The 12880-nt window shown below is 39.3% G+C and overlaps 1 long non-coding RNA gene across 1 annotated transcript; it reads left to right on the top strand.

The window, feature by feature from the left end:
- The first annotated feature begins 6151 nt into the window (after positions 1 to 6151).
- Positions 6152 to 11797, top strand: LOC117831595. The gene is made up of 3 exons (XR_004635035.1): positions 6152 to 6255; positions 6841 to 6939; positions 11370 to 11797. It is a non-coding gene; the product is annotated as an uncharacterized LOC117831595 (long non-coding RNA).
- Positions 11798 to 12880: the final 1083 nt, after the last annotated feature.

Below are 12880 nucleotides of genomic sequence, written 5' to 3'. Positions count from 1 at the left end.
AGCGTTGTGCATGATGGGAAACATTATGCGATGGCGACTGGTCTGATGCATTCTGATACATTTTCCCAAATTAGTACGACATCCGGGGAGTTTTGGCATACTGCAGATTTTGCTCTTGTTGACATACTGCTTACTACATACTGAATTTTGGCCAAATCAGTACGCACTGCTAGTAGGCGGTTTGGAAAACCGCCATAGTCTTCGTCGCAGCAGTCGCAGGTTCAACTTCCAGCCTAGACCATTTGCTGCATGTCTTCTCCCACTCTCTGCTCCCCACTTTTCCTGTCTCTCTTCAGCTGTCCTATCAAATAAAGGCAAAAAGGCCCCAAAAATAAAAAATAAAAGCTCTTTGAGTTGTTGGAATGACTAAAGTGCCAAAAAGGACACATCCATTTACAAGTCCATGTAATCTTTCATGCAGGTTTTGGTGATATTTGTTATTTAGTTCAGAAGTGAAGGTTCATTTTTCACTAAATACTCTACAGATTAAAGGTATTCTCTTGCGAATGGATTGAACAGGCCGTCATAAAATAATTCACTTTGTGCTTTTGATGTTTTACTTTTTATTTCTGCATTTGCATGGTCCTGCTCAAGTAAAATGAATCTTCTAACAAAACAAACCACCAGTTCTTTTATTTTATGAAAGGGAATCTGCTTGAAGCCGGTCCGGGACTCCGGTGACCTCCTGTTAATACTGATACTATGGCACATCTGTACATTTCCACTTTAAAGTGGCTCTGTTTGTGAACATCAAAGAGCGCTCTTCTGAGGGTTCCTGAGCAAACCTCTGAATCTCTGAATCTCTGTCTTTAGACAAAATCTTCAAAAGGATTTTTGCAATATGGAAATGAGGACATATGTTTTGTCTTATATAGACTGGGAGGTGGATTATTTGATCCTATCAGGTGACCAACACTACTCTTTCCACGTCAGAGTACTAAACTGAGAAAATAATGAGTAATATTTGTGTGAGAATGAGAAAATTGTGGGTATTCCGTGTGTTCAACAGAATATCACGATCATTTATTATAAGTCTTAACAAAACCTCTTTCTGATTGTCTAAGCCGAAAGTGAAGTTGGGAAAATATTAATTCCAATAAACAAAAGAACCCGTGTTTGTATGCAAGCTTGCAAGTGCTTCCAGATTTCTATCTCCACAGGATTTGTATGTTTGCACGCACACTATGTTTACACATTTCTGATGCTTTTATAATCCTGAATAAGTACAGAGAAGATATGACTTTCAGTAAGTGGACTGCTGGCCAGATGTACTCACTCATTTTACACATGGACAGAGAAAAGAATGGAAGAAGAAGAAGATGAAAAAGAAGAAGAAAAAAGAGTGGAGAAGAGAAGCTGTGTCAGTCTTCCAGTAACAGTTTAAATTCATGTGACTCAGTCCATTTACAGATGGTCAGTCATATCAACCATGGTCCATTTCCTTCACAGCACATTAAACTCTGATTTACAAGACCTGGCACTAGTACCTGCATTTCTCTCTCTCTCTCTCTCTCTCTGCGTTTTTTTGTGTGTGTGTAACTATGAAGTATGACTTTCTGCATACTTACACTGTCAGTCAGTGTGGGTTAGTGGAGGAGGTCCAGTCACAATTGGTATGAAATGGGAAAATGTCCTCCACATGAGGAGATTCTGAGAAAAATGCAATTGTGAAACTAGGAGACGGTCAAAGGCTGTTAGTAAAAATGAATCTGCTACAAACGAACAATTATCCTTTATATTTTGGTGTTTTTGCTGAATTTGTTATTCCCATGTTGTTATTATTTGTGTAACAACCCCCTGTTTGTCTCAGTAGTAGCTTAAATACAGCAATAAGATCGACCGGACAAAAAGCTTGCATGGCTCTTATTTAGCCACAGCCAGGGGAAAAGGATTGGATCAAGAGTTGATATGGATATTGATCTGAATAACAAGCTGCACACACCACCCCTTTCTTTCTTAATAGACCTGATCAAACTGGGGAAATGCCCTCCGTGTAGAGAGTGGATTCTGCAGGATAGAACAGTGCTGCGTGTGAATACTTGAAGTTTGTTTGTGTTGTTTGCCACAACACTGGGACACCAATATTGGCCAATTGTAAGGGTTTAGAGTTAAAGTAAGGCAAGTATACCTTGTTATGGGGATGTGACCTTAGACCAGGGGTGTCAAACATGCGACCCGCGGGCCAATATCGGCCCGCCAGAGGTTCCAATCCGGCCCGCGGAACGACTTTGCAAAGTGAAAAAATGACATAAAAGTAACTACTATTTCAAATTTGTCCTCTGGGGGTTGCATAAAATCATAGCGCTGAGATTTTTTTTTTACCGGGGACTTTTTTTCTCAAAGTGAGAAAATAGATTACTTGCTGTTTGCATAATTCAACAGCTGTTTTTGTAGAAAGGTGGTTCATTAAATGTGAACATTTTCAGAATGTACTTGTACCTTGTTGCACTAAAACAAAGGGAAATTTTTCAGTTGTCGTTATTTATAGGTTATTATGTTGTGATTTCACTGGTCCGGCCCACTTCAGATCAACTTGGACTGTATGTGGCCCCTGAACTGAAATGAGTTTGACGCCCCTGCCTTAGACTAAATAGAATAGCTGTGAAAGAATCACAGTGTTAAATGGGCTTCTGGTTGACATCATGTAGCTATAATTCAATCAGACAACATGACATTTTCCTTACAAACAGCTGCGTCCGATAACATGATGGTGCTGTATTTCAACGCTTTTATCAATTTCAATTCAATTTCAATTCAATTTGCTTTATTGGCATGAACAAAGACATGCTGTTGCCAAATGACACGATTTATAGACATACATTACATATATATTCATTACATATTCTATACGCATTAATGAACGATGATGTCACCCATTCAACATATCTCAATGTCCTCACTTGATGCGGTATGCTCATAAAACCTTCACCTAAAATCAGATATTATGGGATGGTGCTTCCCTCAGGCTGTGACAGGCAGACACATATTCAGCAGCCAGAGGAGCTGCTGACCCTTCCCCCAGGAGAACTGACAGTTTCTCTTCTGGGGTTAATGTTGGGATGTTTGTTACTATTGTAGTAATGTCCCTGTAGTGGGAATCTCTTAGTAAAGAGAACTCGCTACAGTGGAGGAGGAAGTGCATCTCTGTCTCTATGTCCACTGTAGAGCAGTGAGCACATAGACGCTCCTCTCTGGGCAGCCATGTCTGCCTGTGTCTCCCTGTCTCTATAGCCAGCTGGTGGTCTCTCAGCCTGTAGTTGGTCAGGATTAGTCGTTGTTGTGTATCTCTGACACTGTACAGATATTCAGATCATTTATAATCACAGTTTAGGGTCAAATAACAATTCACCCTACTTTGGGTCTTTGTTTGGTTTCTCCAGTGTTCTAAATACAGATCTTTGGAGTGCTTCATGATGAGTTTAATTTTGTTGTGCTTTGGATCAGTGCTGACTGGAGTCTGGCTGATTAGCTTCCTCACCAGCTGACTAAGGGGACAGTTCTTCCCTCCCTATCTTGTAGAGGAAAAATTGAGAAATACTTTCTGAACTTACAAAATAATGTCAACTGCTTGAGACTCACATAAGGTTGGAATTATTGACGAAGTTGCAGTGTGCATCAGACATTCAGGTCAAAGAGGAAGACATTGAGACAGACACACAACAATGTCCCTCTGATAATAAAGGGGTCTTGTGTCTGACACATCGACTGCTTCACTGATAGCCCACGGGTTGATATTGATTTGTTCACATGCTGGACTTTGAATTGTTTTGCACATCCCTTTTGACACAAAGCACTTTACAAAACAGGAAAAAGCTAATTGACAAGTGACATTACATCATTAAAGATGCTAAGGCCAAATTGAACAAAAGTGCCAGTGTCTAATGTTGGATTTTAAGGCCATGATAGAAGTCTTTAGCAGCTGCTGAAGTGAGTTTTATTGATGGTTATAACAAGAGTCTTTTATTGTACAGAGAGAGCCTCTGACTCTATTTAAACCCAGTTAACAGTGACCTAAAATTTCCTGTTGTCAGAGTGAGGAGGCAGAGACATAGCTGTGGTCATAAAGTGGATTTCTAACTGTTATTCTAGCAGCATCACCACTACAGATTGTAAATAGAGTATTTGCTGTCTTTTCTGGTTTAAGTATTGAGAATTTGGTAAACCACAGATATTTCCTTTATTTGCAGTCTTAATCTGACCTGACTACATTGATGATGTAAATGGTGTTTTTGTGCATGCTGTTTACAGTAATCCTGTGTAATCTGATGTGTGATTCCCCAACATAAGAAAACAACCCTTCCAGATTACTCAACTCCTCTACATTTTACACACGGACCCCTTTGGGAGAGAATCAAACCACATGATTGCTGTTTTTGATATTCACAACACGTTCAATTATCTGCTTCTTGTAAACATGGATAGTTTCTGATTTCAAAAACAAACCTGATTTTAACAGCACATGACACGCAGAGCATAAAGGCATGACTGCTCGGTTAGTGTTGATGGAAGTGGTTTTGTGATTGAGCTCTTAGTCACAGCATCAAAGTAAAAATGGTGTTCATGGTAAAAAGCATTTACTGGAATACAGAGTGTCCCGGCGGCTCTGTGGGCAGACGCACAGACATACCATGTATACTGGATCCAGCCCCCCACCACCAATCTCCTGTTTCTCCTCTTTTTTATTAGGAAACATACTTTTTAGATTTCATTTATCTGTATCCAAGTACATTCCAGATGATGATTCATGTATTTTTCTTCTTTCAGATGCATTTTGTTCAGGAGCTCCTGGATATTTCTTTGTTCAGATGTAATTTTACACTCTGATAAACAGTAACAAACTTTGGGTTACGGATCAATTTCACTTAAAAGGGAGCAAACCTTTAAAGGATTTTTCAAAGTCTAATATTGAAATGACTAATCAGGATTATGGTTAATGTTAGAAGGATTACTTTTAACTAGAGACTATTTGAAATACTCAAGGAGTCAATCCGGGAAAATCCAGGTAACAACCTCAAGTGTTAAAAATGAAGCCAATTTGAAAGTGCAAAAAACTGCAGGTCCTTGAATGTCCTCTTTAGGCTGACTGCAAAAGCCCAGGAAGAGCTATTAGCTTCTTACACACTGCAACTCTGCAGCACTGGAATGAAGTTTTGCCATCACTCCACCTTTGTACTTGCCAACAGCACCCTGGCTGTGAGAAATGAAGCCAATGCGGAGGTGCTAAAAACTGCAGTTCCTAGAGGGTCCACTTGAGGCTGGCTCTGGAAGTACTGGGAACCACATACACACCCATTTTATAAGCTAATCTTTAAAGAAGGAATAAACATGCTTACAGCCTGGTACACAAAACTGTGTATGTCTGAATAGTTCAATATATTAAGAAGACCAGTTTTGCATAATAAGAGGCACGGCTGACTTCACTTACAGGCGGGCATACTGTAGCTACAAGGAGGCTACAGGCCCACCTCCACACCGCCTCCTTGCCTCTTGCTAGGGTTTCATTTATTAACCAGTCTGTGATTCTTACATATTGCACTCAGAAATGCTGTAATATTGGAGTCCAGTGTGTGATTTCACATTGCATTACAGCGTTGCAGGAGTGTGAGAAGCACGGCTTGTAAAGCACAGTGCTGTTCTGCCCTGTTGGCTCTGATGCAGCATATCGTCTTCATTCCATTAAGTTTCTGTTACCACTCCAGAGGGAGGGTCAGAGGCAGACCTTGCCACTGGTAGGAAATGTTGCTAGGTATCTGCTCATGGTGGATATATGGTGGTCTCTCTAAATAATGTAGTAAAGAGCACAGTCTGGATTTGCTCTTTTTGGATCATGATCTGGTGTAACACAAATGAAATAGAGTGATTCATTGATTGATCATCCACAATTTGATGTGTCTTGGATTAAAAAAAAAACAGAACAATTAATCAATAGAGAGGTGTTACTTAAATTCCTAAATATAAATTTGTCTGAGGGTCAGAAAGTAAAAGGAAGCTTTAAAAATCATCACACCACATGGACTTTGCATGTCAAAATCTAACATGAAATGTATACTTTGAGCTGTTACCTATATAAGTGTGAGCCAGATGATCTTGTTTATTTTTGAATGTGGTATGTTTGATGTCAGATCCCTAACAGATCTGACAGTCACATGAAACATGATCAGTAAGTTAAAGTTGATCTGCTGAAGGAACTGAGTGATATTGTGAAATCTACGTAGTCGTTCCAGGGTTGTCTCCAGTTGAGGTCAAAAGTTGAGGGTGAGTTGTTTATTGCTCAGAGTCAGTGTTAGGTAAGGAAAAATAATAATTATCCTTCCTACTATTATCATTCCAACTCCTCCCTCTACTTCCAGGAAACTCACTCTGTCTCCTTATGATGTGCACTGAGCATGTGTATTCACACCATTTGTTTTCATGATGATATGCTTAAAGTGATGTCAGATATCTGTCCCTGCCAGAAGAATCAGGCAATTCTTCCACTGTCCAAAGAATATATATATTCCTCTGCTTAGATACTGACTCTTACCTTGTGTTTCCATGCTTGTTAAATTTTTTGATTTTTGCTGATTTATTGCAAAAACACTCTAAAGTTGTCATGTTTAACAAAGACTATGAACTAATCACCTTTCATCATTTATTTAGCAGTTATTCAGATATTTATTAATGCTGTCAGAATTATAGTATATTAATTACAGGTGTATCTCCAGAGATTGACTTGGCTCTTACACTTGCTTTGTGAATTCAGCTGTATGTCAGCCATGGGAACATCCCAGTTCATTAAAAACGTCTTTTTCTTTGGAAGGAAAACAGGACTCATTGTTCATGTCTCCTATCTAAACACAGTAAAACATGAGTTGAAAGAAGACCTCACAGAGACGCCGTCATGCTTCATCAGCTTTAAGGATCCTGAGATAGAAATGAGCCAAAGGAAACAGAGAAGTTGTGAGTAATGTGAAATCCACATTTACTTATTGCATGGCTGCGTCTGATACTTAATTCTGATTGGTTGAAACCAAGGGTGATAAACTCTCTGAGGTAAGAGCAATGCCCAGATATAACCTGGTCACAAATGATCAGGTTGTATCTGCACTGTAAGAAAAAATAAGTTAGTTCAACTTAAAATAATTTGTAACCTGGCTGCCTTAAAATGTTAAGTTCAGCAAGCCAAGAAATTTAAGTTGTTTCCACTTTTGTCTTCGTTCCATAAACTTAGTTTTATTAGTTGGGGTGACAAAGACAGTGCTGATAAATTAGTTCTATCAACTTCATACGTCATGGAGATTTCTCCAACCATGGAGCGAGAGGGACTACTTTTTTGGGCTGTATAAATATCTGTCCATTATGTGTACAACTTATGCCGTTCAGGGTCTCGGTGGGTCTGGAGCCTATCCCAGGAGCTCTCTCAGTTGGTGTTCAACTTTTGGGACACCACACATAAAATGTTAAGTTCAGCAAGCCAAGACATTTAAGTTGTTTCCACTTTTGTCTTAGTTCCTTAAACTTAGTTTTATTAGTTGGGGTGACAAAGACAGTGCTGATAAATTAGTTCTATCAACTTCATACTTAAATTTAATCGACAAGCCTTTTTAGTGAGACCAACAAGCAATTCTAAGTTTTACAAACCTAAATCTTAGTAGAAACAACATGAAAAAAACTAATTAGATCAACATGTTTCTACAGGTATATTGAGTTGGGGTGGAGGTATCAAGACGGGTGAGGCCAGCAAGCTCAACAAGCTGGTAAAGAAGGCCCGCTCTGTGGTTGGCCTAGAACTGGACAGTCTGGAGTCAGTGGCTGAGAGGAGGTTGATGGACAAACTGCGAGCCATCCTGGATAACCCCTCTCACCCTCTCCATGATGAGCTGTGGCTGATGGGGAGCTCGTTAAAGTCAGCGCATCATTCCACCACGGTGCAAGACTGAACGCTTCAGGCGCTCCTTTGTGCCCACTGCCATCAGACTGTTGAACAGTAATGGAGGCCACAGACTGCACCATGCTGACCACTGACGGGTTGCTGTAACAACTGAATTTCCCCCCCGGGGGATCAATAAAGTAATATCTTATCTTATCTTATCTTATCTTATCTTGTAAAAACATGAAAATGTAACATGCCTGATCTAAGCATCTTGTTTGATCAATTTATAATTAATACTTCTTCAAACATGTCTGAAATGTTAACTCAACAGAGTGTTTTGTTGAACCAACTTCTCTTTTTAAGGCAGCCAGGTCACTTTTTCCTGACTTGTTCATCTTACTTGTAACATTATGTTCATTAAAAAAACAAGTACTTGTCATTTCTTAAAACAACCTAAGCCTCAATGTTCAAAAAATGCTACATCAAAATGATTTCTCAACATGGGACAACATTCAAAATACTTTATTCAATGTCAAAACTGACAATAGCTTTGTTGTGTGAATTGGACTTGGCATCAGAATGCTATCATGAAGAATGGATTAATATGGGAACAGCCATATGTTCAATATTGATCAAGAAGTAAACACTTAGCTTACAACACTGTAAGCAGAATAACAGAAGAGTGCTCTCACTATATAAGAACTATGTAGGTATAAAAATAGAAACTAAGGAGTAAAAAAGTCTACAAATATCACACATTGAACATTTCTCTTTTGGTAAACACTTAGTTTCTGCACTGCATGCAGAAAAGTATTCAAACATTGATCCAAACTGAGTGTCTCTTGCAGCACATGGCATTGTAAAGGTTGGTCACTCCAGTTACTATAAGGGGTTTCCTGTGCATTTGTGCAGGGGCCATACTTACATAGTTATATAAACAAGGAAATCTATGTCACCTGAACTACTCTGGTTGGACTGATTAGTGGGACACTATTTCACTTGATATTTCAAGTAAAACTGACATTTAAGTTGAACTGACTTAAGAAAGTGAGCTGAGGTAACTAAAACCTAAAATCCCTTTTTACAGCATGGTATCAGATCAATTTGCAAAAAGGAGTCTGGTGCTCCTCACTCCACTGCTTGTTGACACTGTGGCAGAAAAAGCTTATATTAGTATTCTAATTGTGGCAAAAATGTTAGTTTCTGTCTGAAGCTGGTGTTGAGAGTCGGGTACAATTTACCGTGCACAGATGTTGGGCAGCGTGAGGTGCTGCTGGACCCCGACCACCTCTGATAGGGAAAAGTTGAGCAACATCCTGTCCTGCAATCAAGGCTCATCAGCTGATCATCTCTAAACTGCTGATCCCTACAGAAAAACTAAAAACACAGGCAGTATAGTGATAAAAGCGTCTATGTCGTCTATGTTTAAAGATGTGTCAACTGCAAAGCTCCAAGAAGGAGTTGAAAAAGGACAGAAATGTCAACAGATATCTCTGCAGAAGTCCTGTTCACCTTGTGTAACGCTGCCTTCAAGGGGAGTTCAGTTTAACTTCATTTTAACATTTAAGCAGGCTAATGTTTTAGCTTGACTTTTAATCAAAATGCTCAGTTTAATGTTAATTCGTCACACAGGGAGACTAAAAATCCATTGCCATGGGGATGTCTCCAACCATGGAGCGAGAGGGACTACTTTTTTTTGTATTTTATATAAATATCTGTCTATTATCTGTACAATCTATGCCGTTCAGGGTCTCGGTGGGTCTGGAGGCTATCCCAGGAGCTCTCTCAGTTGGTGTTCAACTTTTGGGACACCACACTCACTCTCTTTCCAAGCATGGGTTCTGACATATTTGGACATTGTTTATTTGGAGTTGTTGATAGCCAGAGTCCACGGAGCTAAAGACTCTGCCATACAGGCTTGGTATTTACTTCTAACGAGCCTCCGTGGGTTTCAGGTGTAATATGTAACTGGGGTTTATAGTTCTGGATCCGGGGAATGGGTGGGTTGTATTTGGGGTTTGTTTTGTTTTGTGTGTGTGTGTGTTTTTTTTGTTTTGTTTTGATATATTATATACATTTATTATGATTATTACTATCATTATTATTTTATCTTAATTGTGTATTCATGGTATTTGTATATAAACCTTTGTATAGGTATGTGAACATGTGCTCTATTTTTTGTAATGTCAATATCTCTATTCATACTTTATTTTTATTTTATTTTTTACTTTATTATATGAGAATTGAAAAAAAATTAAAAATTTGACCCAAAAAAAAAAAAAAAATTGGAACACCAGTGTGCTCGCCAGTATAACTTATCCATCACTTTTCTATCAAGTTTTGTAACCTTAGCAACGGTAAGCACCAATGGGCAGCACTCAGAAATTGAGGTAATGGACGCTGTTGGTGTGAAAACTGCCATCAGTGGACACAGGCCCTTTATAAGCACCTCAAAGAAGACATAGGTACAATAAGCATATATCTGACTCAAGCATACAATACATCAACTATAAGTTGTCACATGATGCAAAAGAGGCATGGACATGGGCTTTAGCATGGCTAGCTAGCTTTTCCTGGTGCTTCCAGTGTATGTGCTCCTTTGTCTCTTTAACACAACCAGAAACATGAACTTAACATCTTCTCATCTAATTCTTAAAAAATAACTTTGAAAAGAAATACATTTGGTAACACATCTGAGTTTTTGAAATCTTAACCACAATATTACTTTGCCAATGAAGCACTTAAAGGCCCTGTGAGGAGTTTTGAACTGGCTGAGAAACAGACTGAAAATGATACTGATGCCTCTTTATAACCTTCAATAGCAAACAAGTCCATCAGCAGCAACACAGACACCTTCTCTGTTGTCATTTTTAATGCCTGAAACCGCCCTGAGGGGGTAGGTGTCAGACCAGATGATGGACATCTTGCTTCAGAAACAGCCTTTATTTGACTGTTTTCATGGTAAATAATCACATTGCCTGATCAAGTTGACTGTTGAACACAACAGGATGAGGCTTTAGTTGAAAACACTACTTTTGCATGTATAGAACAAGAGATAAGAGGTATCACTTTGTCCACAGGGGGGGCGCCAGAATCGATACAAAACAAAAGTTCCTCACAGCAGCTTTAAGTGATACATTATTAACACTTCTGCCTTAAGGAGTCGTCACACTTCTGTCTGCTACACTGAGACAATCTGGAGAACTTACTGAAAGTTTGAAAAGTTTAGATTAAATGAAAAGAAATGTTTCATTGCTGGCTTTGTGTTTACAATTGTACTAATAACAGTAATCACCACTGTAAACTAATGGCCCTACAGCTTTGAGTGTGGTGGTCGGCAGTTGTATGTGTGGAAAATAATGGCAGCTACACAATGACTCACTCTTGCCGTCATGGGTCTATAAATCAGCTTCACAGCTTCACAGAGTTTCTCTGTCTCATCTTAACACCCCCCCTCTAACAGACACCTGTCTATTAGTCTGTGCCTTACCTCACCTCTACACTCTTTTTCCATTAGGCTTGATCTCCATCAAACCAGAACACGACCAGGAGGAGGGTGGAGGGAAGCATGCGGTATTGGTATTACTGCACAGCAAGAGAAAGAGAGGATGAAGGAGTGTGAAGGAATGCAGCTGTTCAAACAGCTCTTTGATTTAGTGGTCACGGCGCCTGATGTGACTCACTCTGGCTCAAGAAGCGTGGAGATCACTCAGACGTTCATCCCCCTGGTCCGGTGGTTTTCTGCCTCTGGGTGCGTTTGTATGAGTGTGTGTGTCTGTGTGTTTGAAAAGGAGAGAGAGAGTTTTAGTGTGCACAGTATCCACTGCACCTGAACCTGATGACTTGCACATATTAAATGCCCACATGATCTTTGTTTTTAAACAACACATGAAGAGCATCCTTGGGATCTGACACAAATGTTAAAAGTATACCTCATAAAACATTTTCAGAGCTCACATTTATTTTTGAAACAATCACTTTTTACATCCAAATAAAAATAACAGCAAACTTCCTGGAGCTTCTCTTCACGACCTTGTAGATCACAGTATAGTAATATAATATAATAAATACGTCATATAAGAGTTGTTCAATAGCAGTACAAGTAATCAAAAACTACATGCTACCTTTCAGCTTAAGTGGAGTAAACATGTAATCAGGCCAATCTTGGGAATGATTACCATCTTCTCACAAACGTCGGCAATGTCACGACTTTTTGATGGTTCTAACGATTATCTTGCCAGATTTTCCTGTGCTGCAAGAAATGCTCGGCAACCATCCTATTATTGGCAATGTTTGTTTACTCTTAAGTCACATATTAATGCAAAGATTTTGCCACGTTCCAGTTTTGTGAGTTGGCACTGTTATGTTAGTGGATAGAATCTGTTTGTGCTGTTTTGGCTGTATTGTTGCGCTCCTCACACTACAAGAACAAAACTGTTCATCTGTCATTATTTGTGGTCATGTGTTGGGTCTGATTTTCAGCAGTGTGTGAGGATTGTAAAAATCTTTTATTGGGGCCAGGCTTAAGTTAATGTTAAAAAGTGATCCTGGTTTGCTCTAGAGTCCATTGTCCAATACAGACCTTTGTGGTTAATTCCCCTTGTTTGACACTTGTCATTTAAATTCTTAATGTGATTCTGTTCTGTTTCTTTATTGTACCACATCTGGGGAGTCTTGTTGCTTTCTTTGTGTAATGCAGGTCCTGTGTGCATGAAACAATTGCCTGCATTTAGCAACAGTTTAAACTTATTCAATTCAGTTTAAACCACACGATTCCATACACTGTATGAATAATGGACGTAGTATCTGTGATGTCACCCATCTGTTCCTGATCGCTGTTTTGAAGCCAATTGTCGGTGGGAGCCATATTGGAAATGCTGAAGTCAAACTAACTTCAGTCGAGTTAGTGTGAGGTTAAGAGGCGGGCTTTGAGCCTCCTAGCCAACAGTTAGTGTTCTCGCCTGTCAGTCAAGTCAGTCATATTCTTAAAGGGACAAAATTCATAATCTTAATACCTTCTGAACCGTT

The sequence above is a fragment of the Notolabrus celidotus genome, chromosome 19 (assembly GCF_009762535.1).
Source record: "Notolabrus celidotus isolate fNotCel1 chromosome 19, fNotCel1.pri, whole genome shotgun sequence".
Taxonomy (NCBI): domain Eukaryota; kingdom Metazoa; phylum Chordata; class Actinopteri; order Labriformes; family Labridae; genus Notolabrus; species Notolabrus celidotus.
The sequence above is the reverse complement of the archived record's forward strand: the minus strand, read 5'-3'. Positions and strand labels throughout refer to the sequence as shown.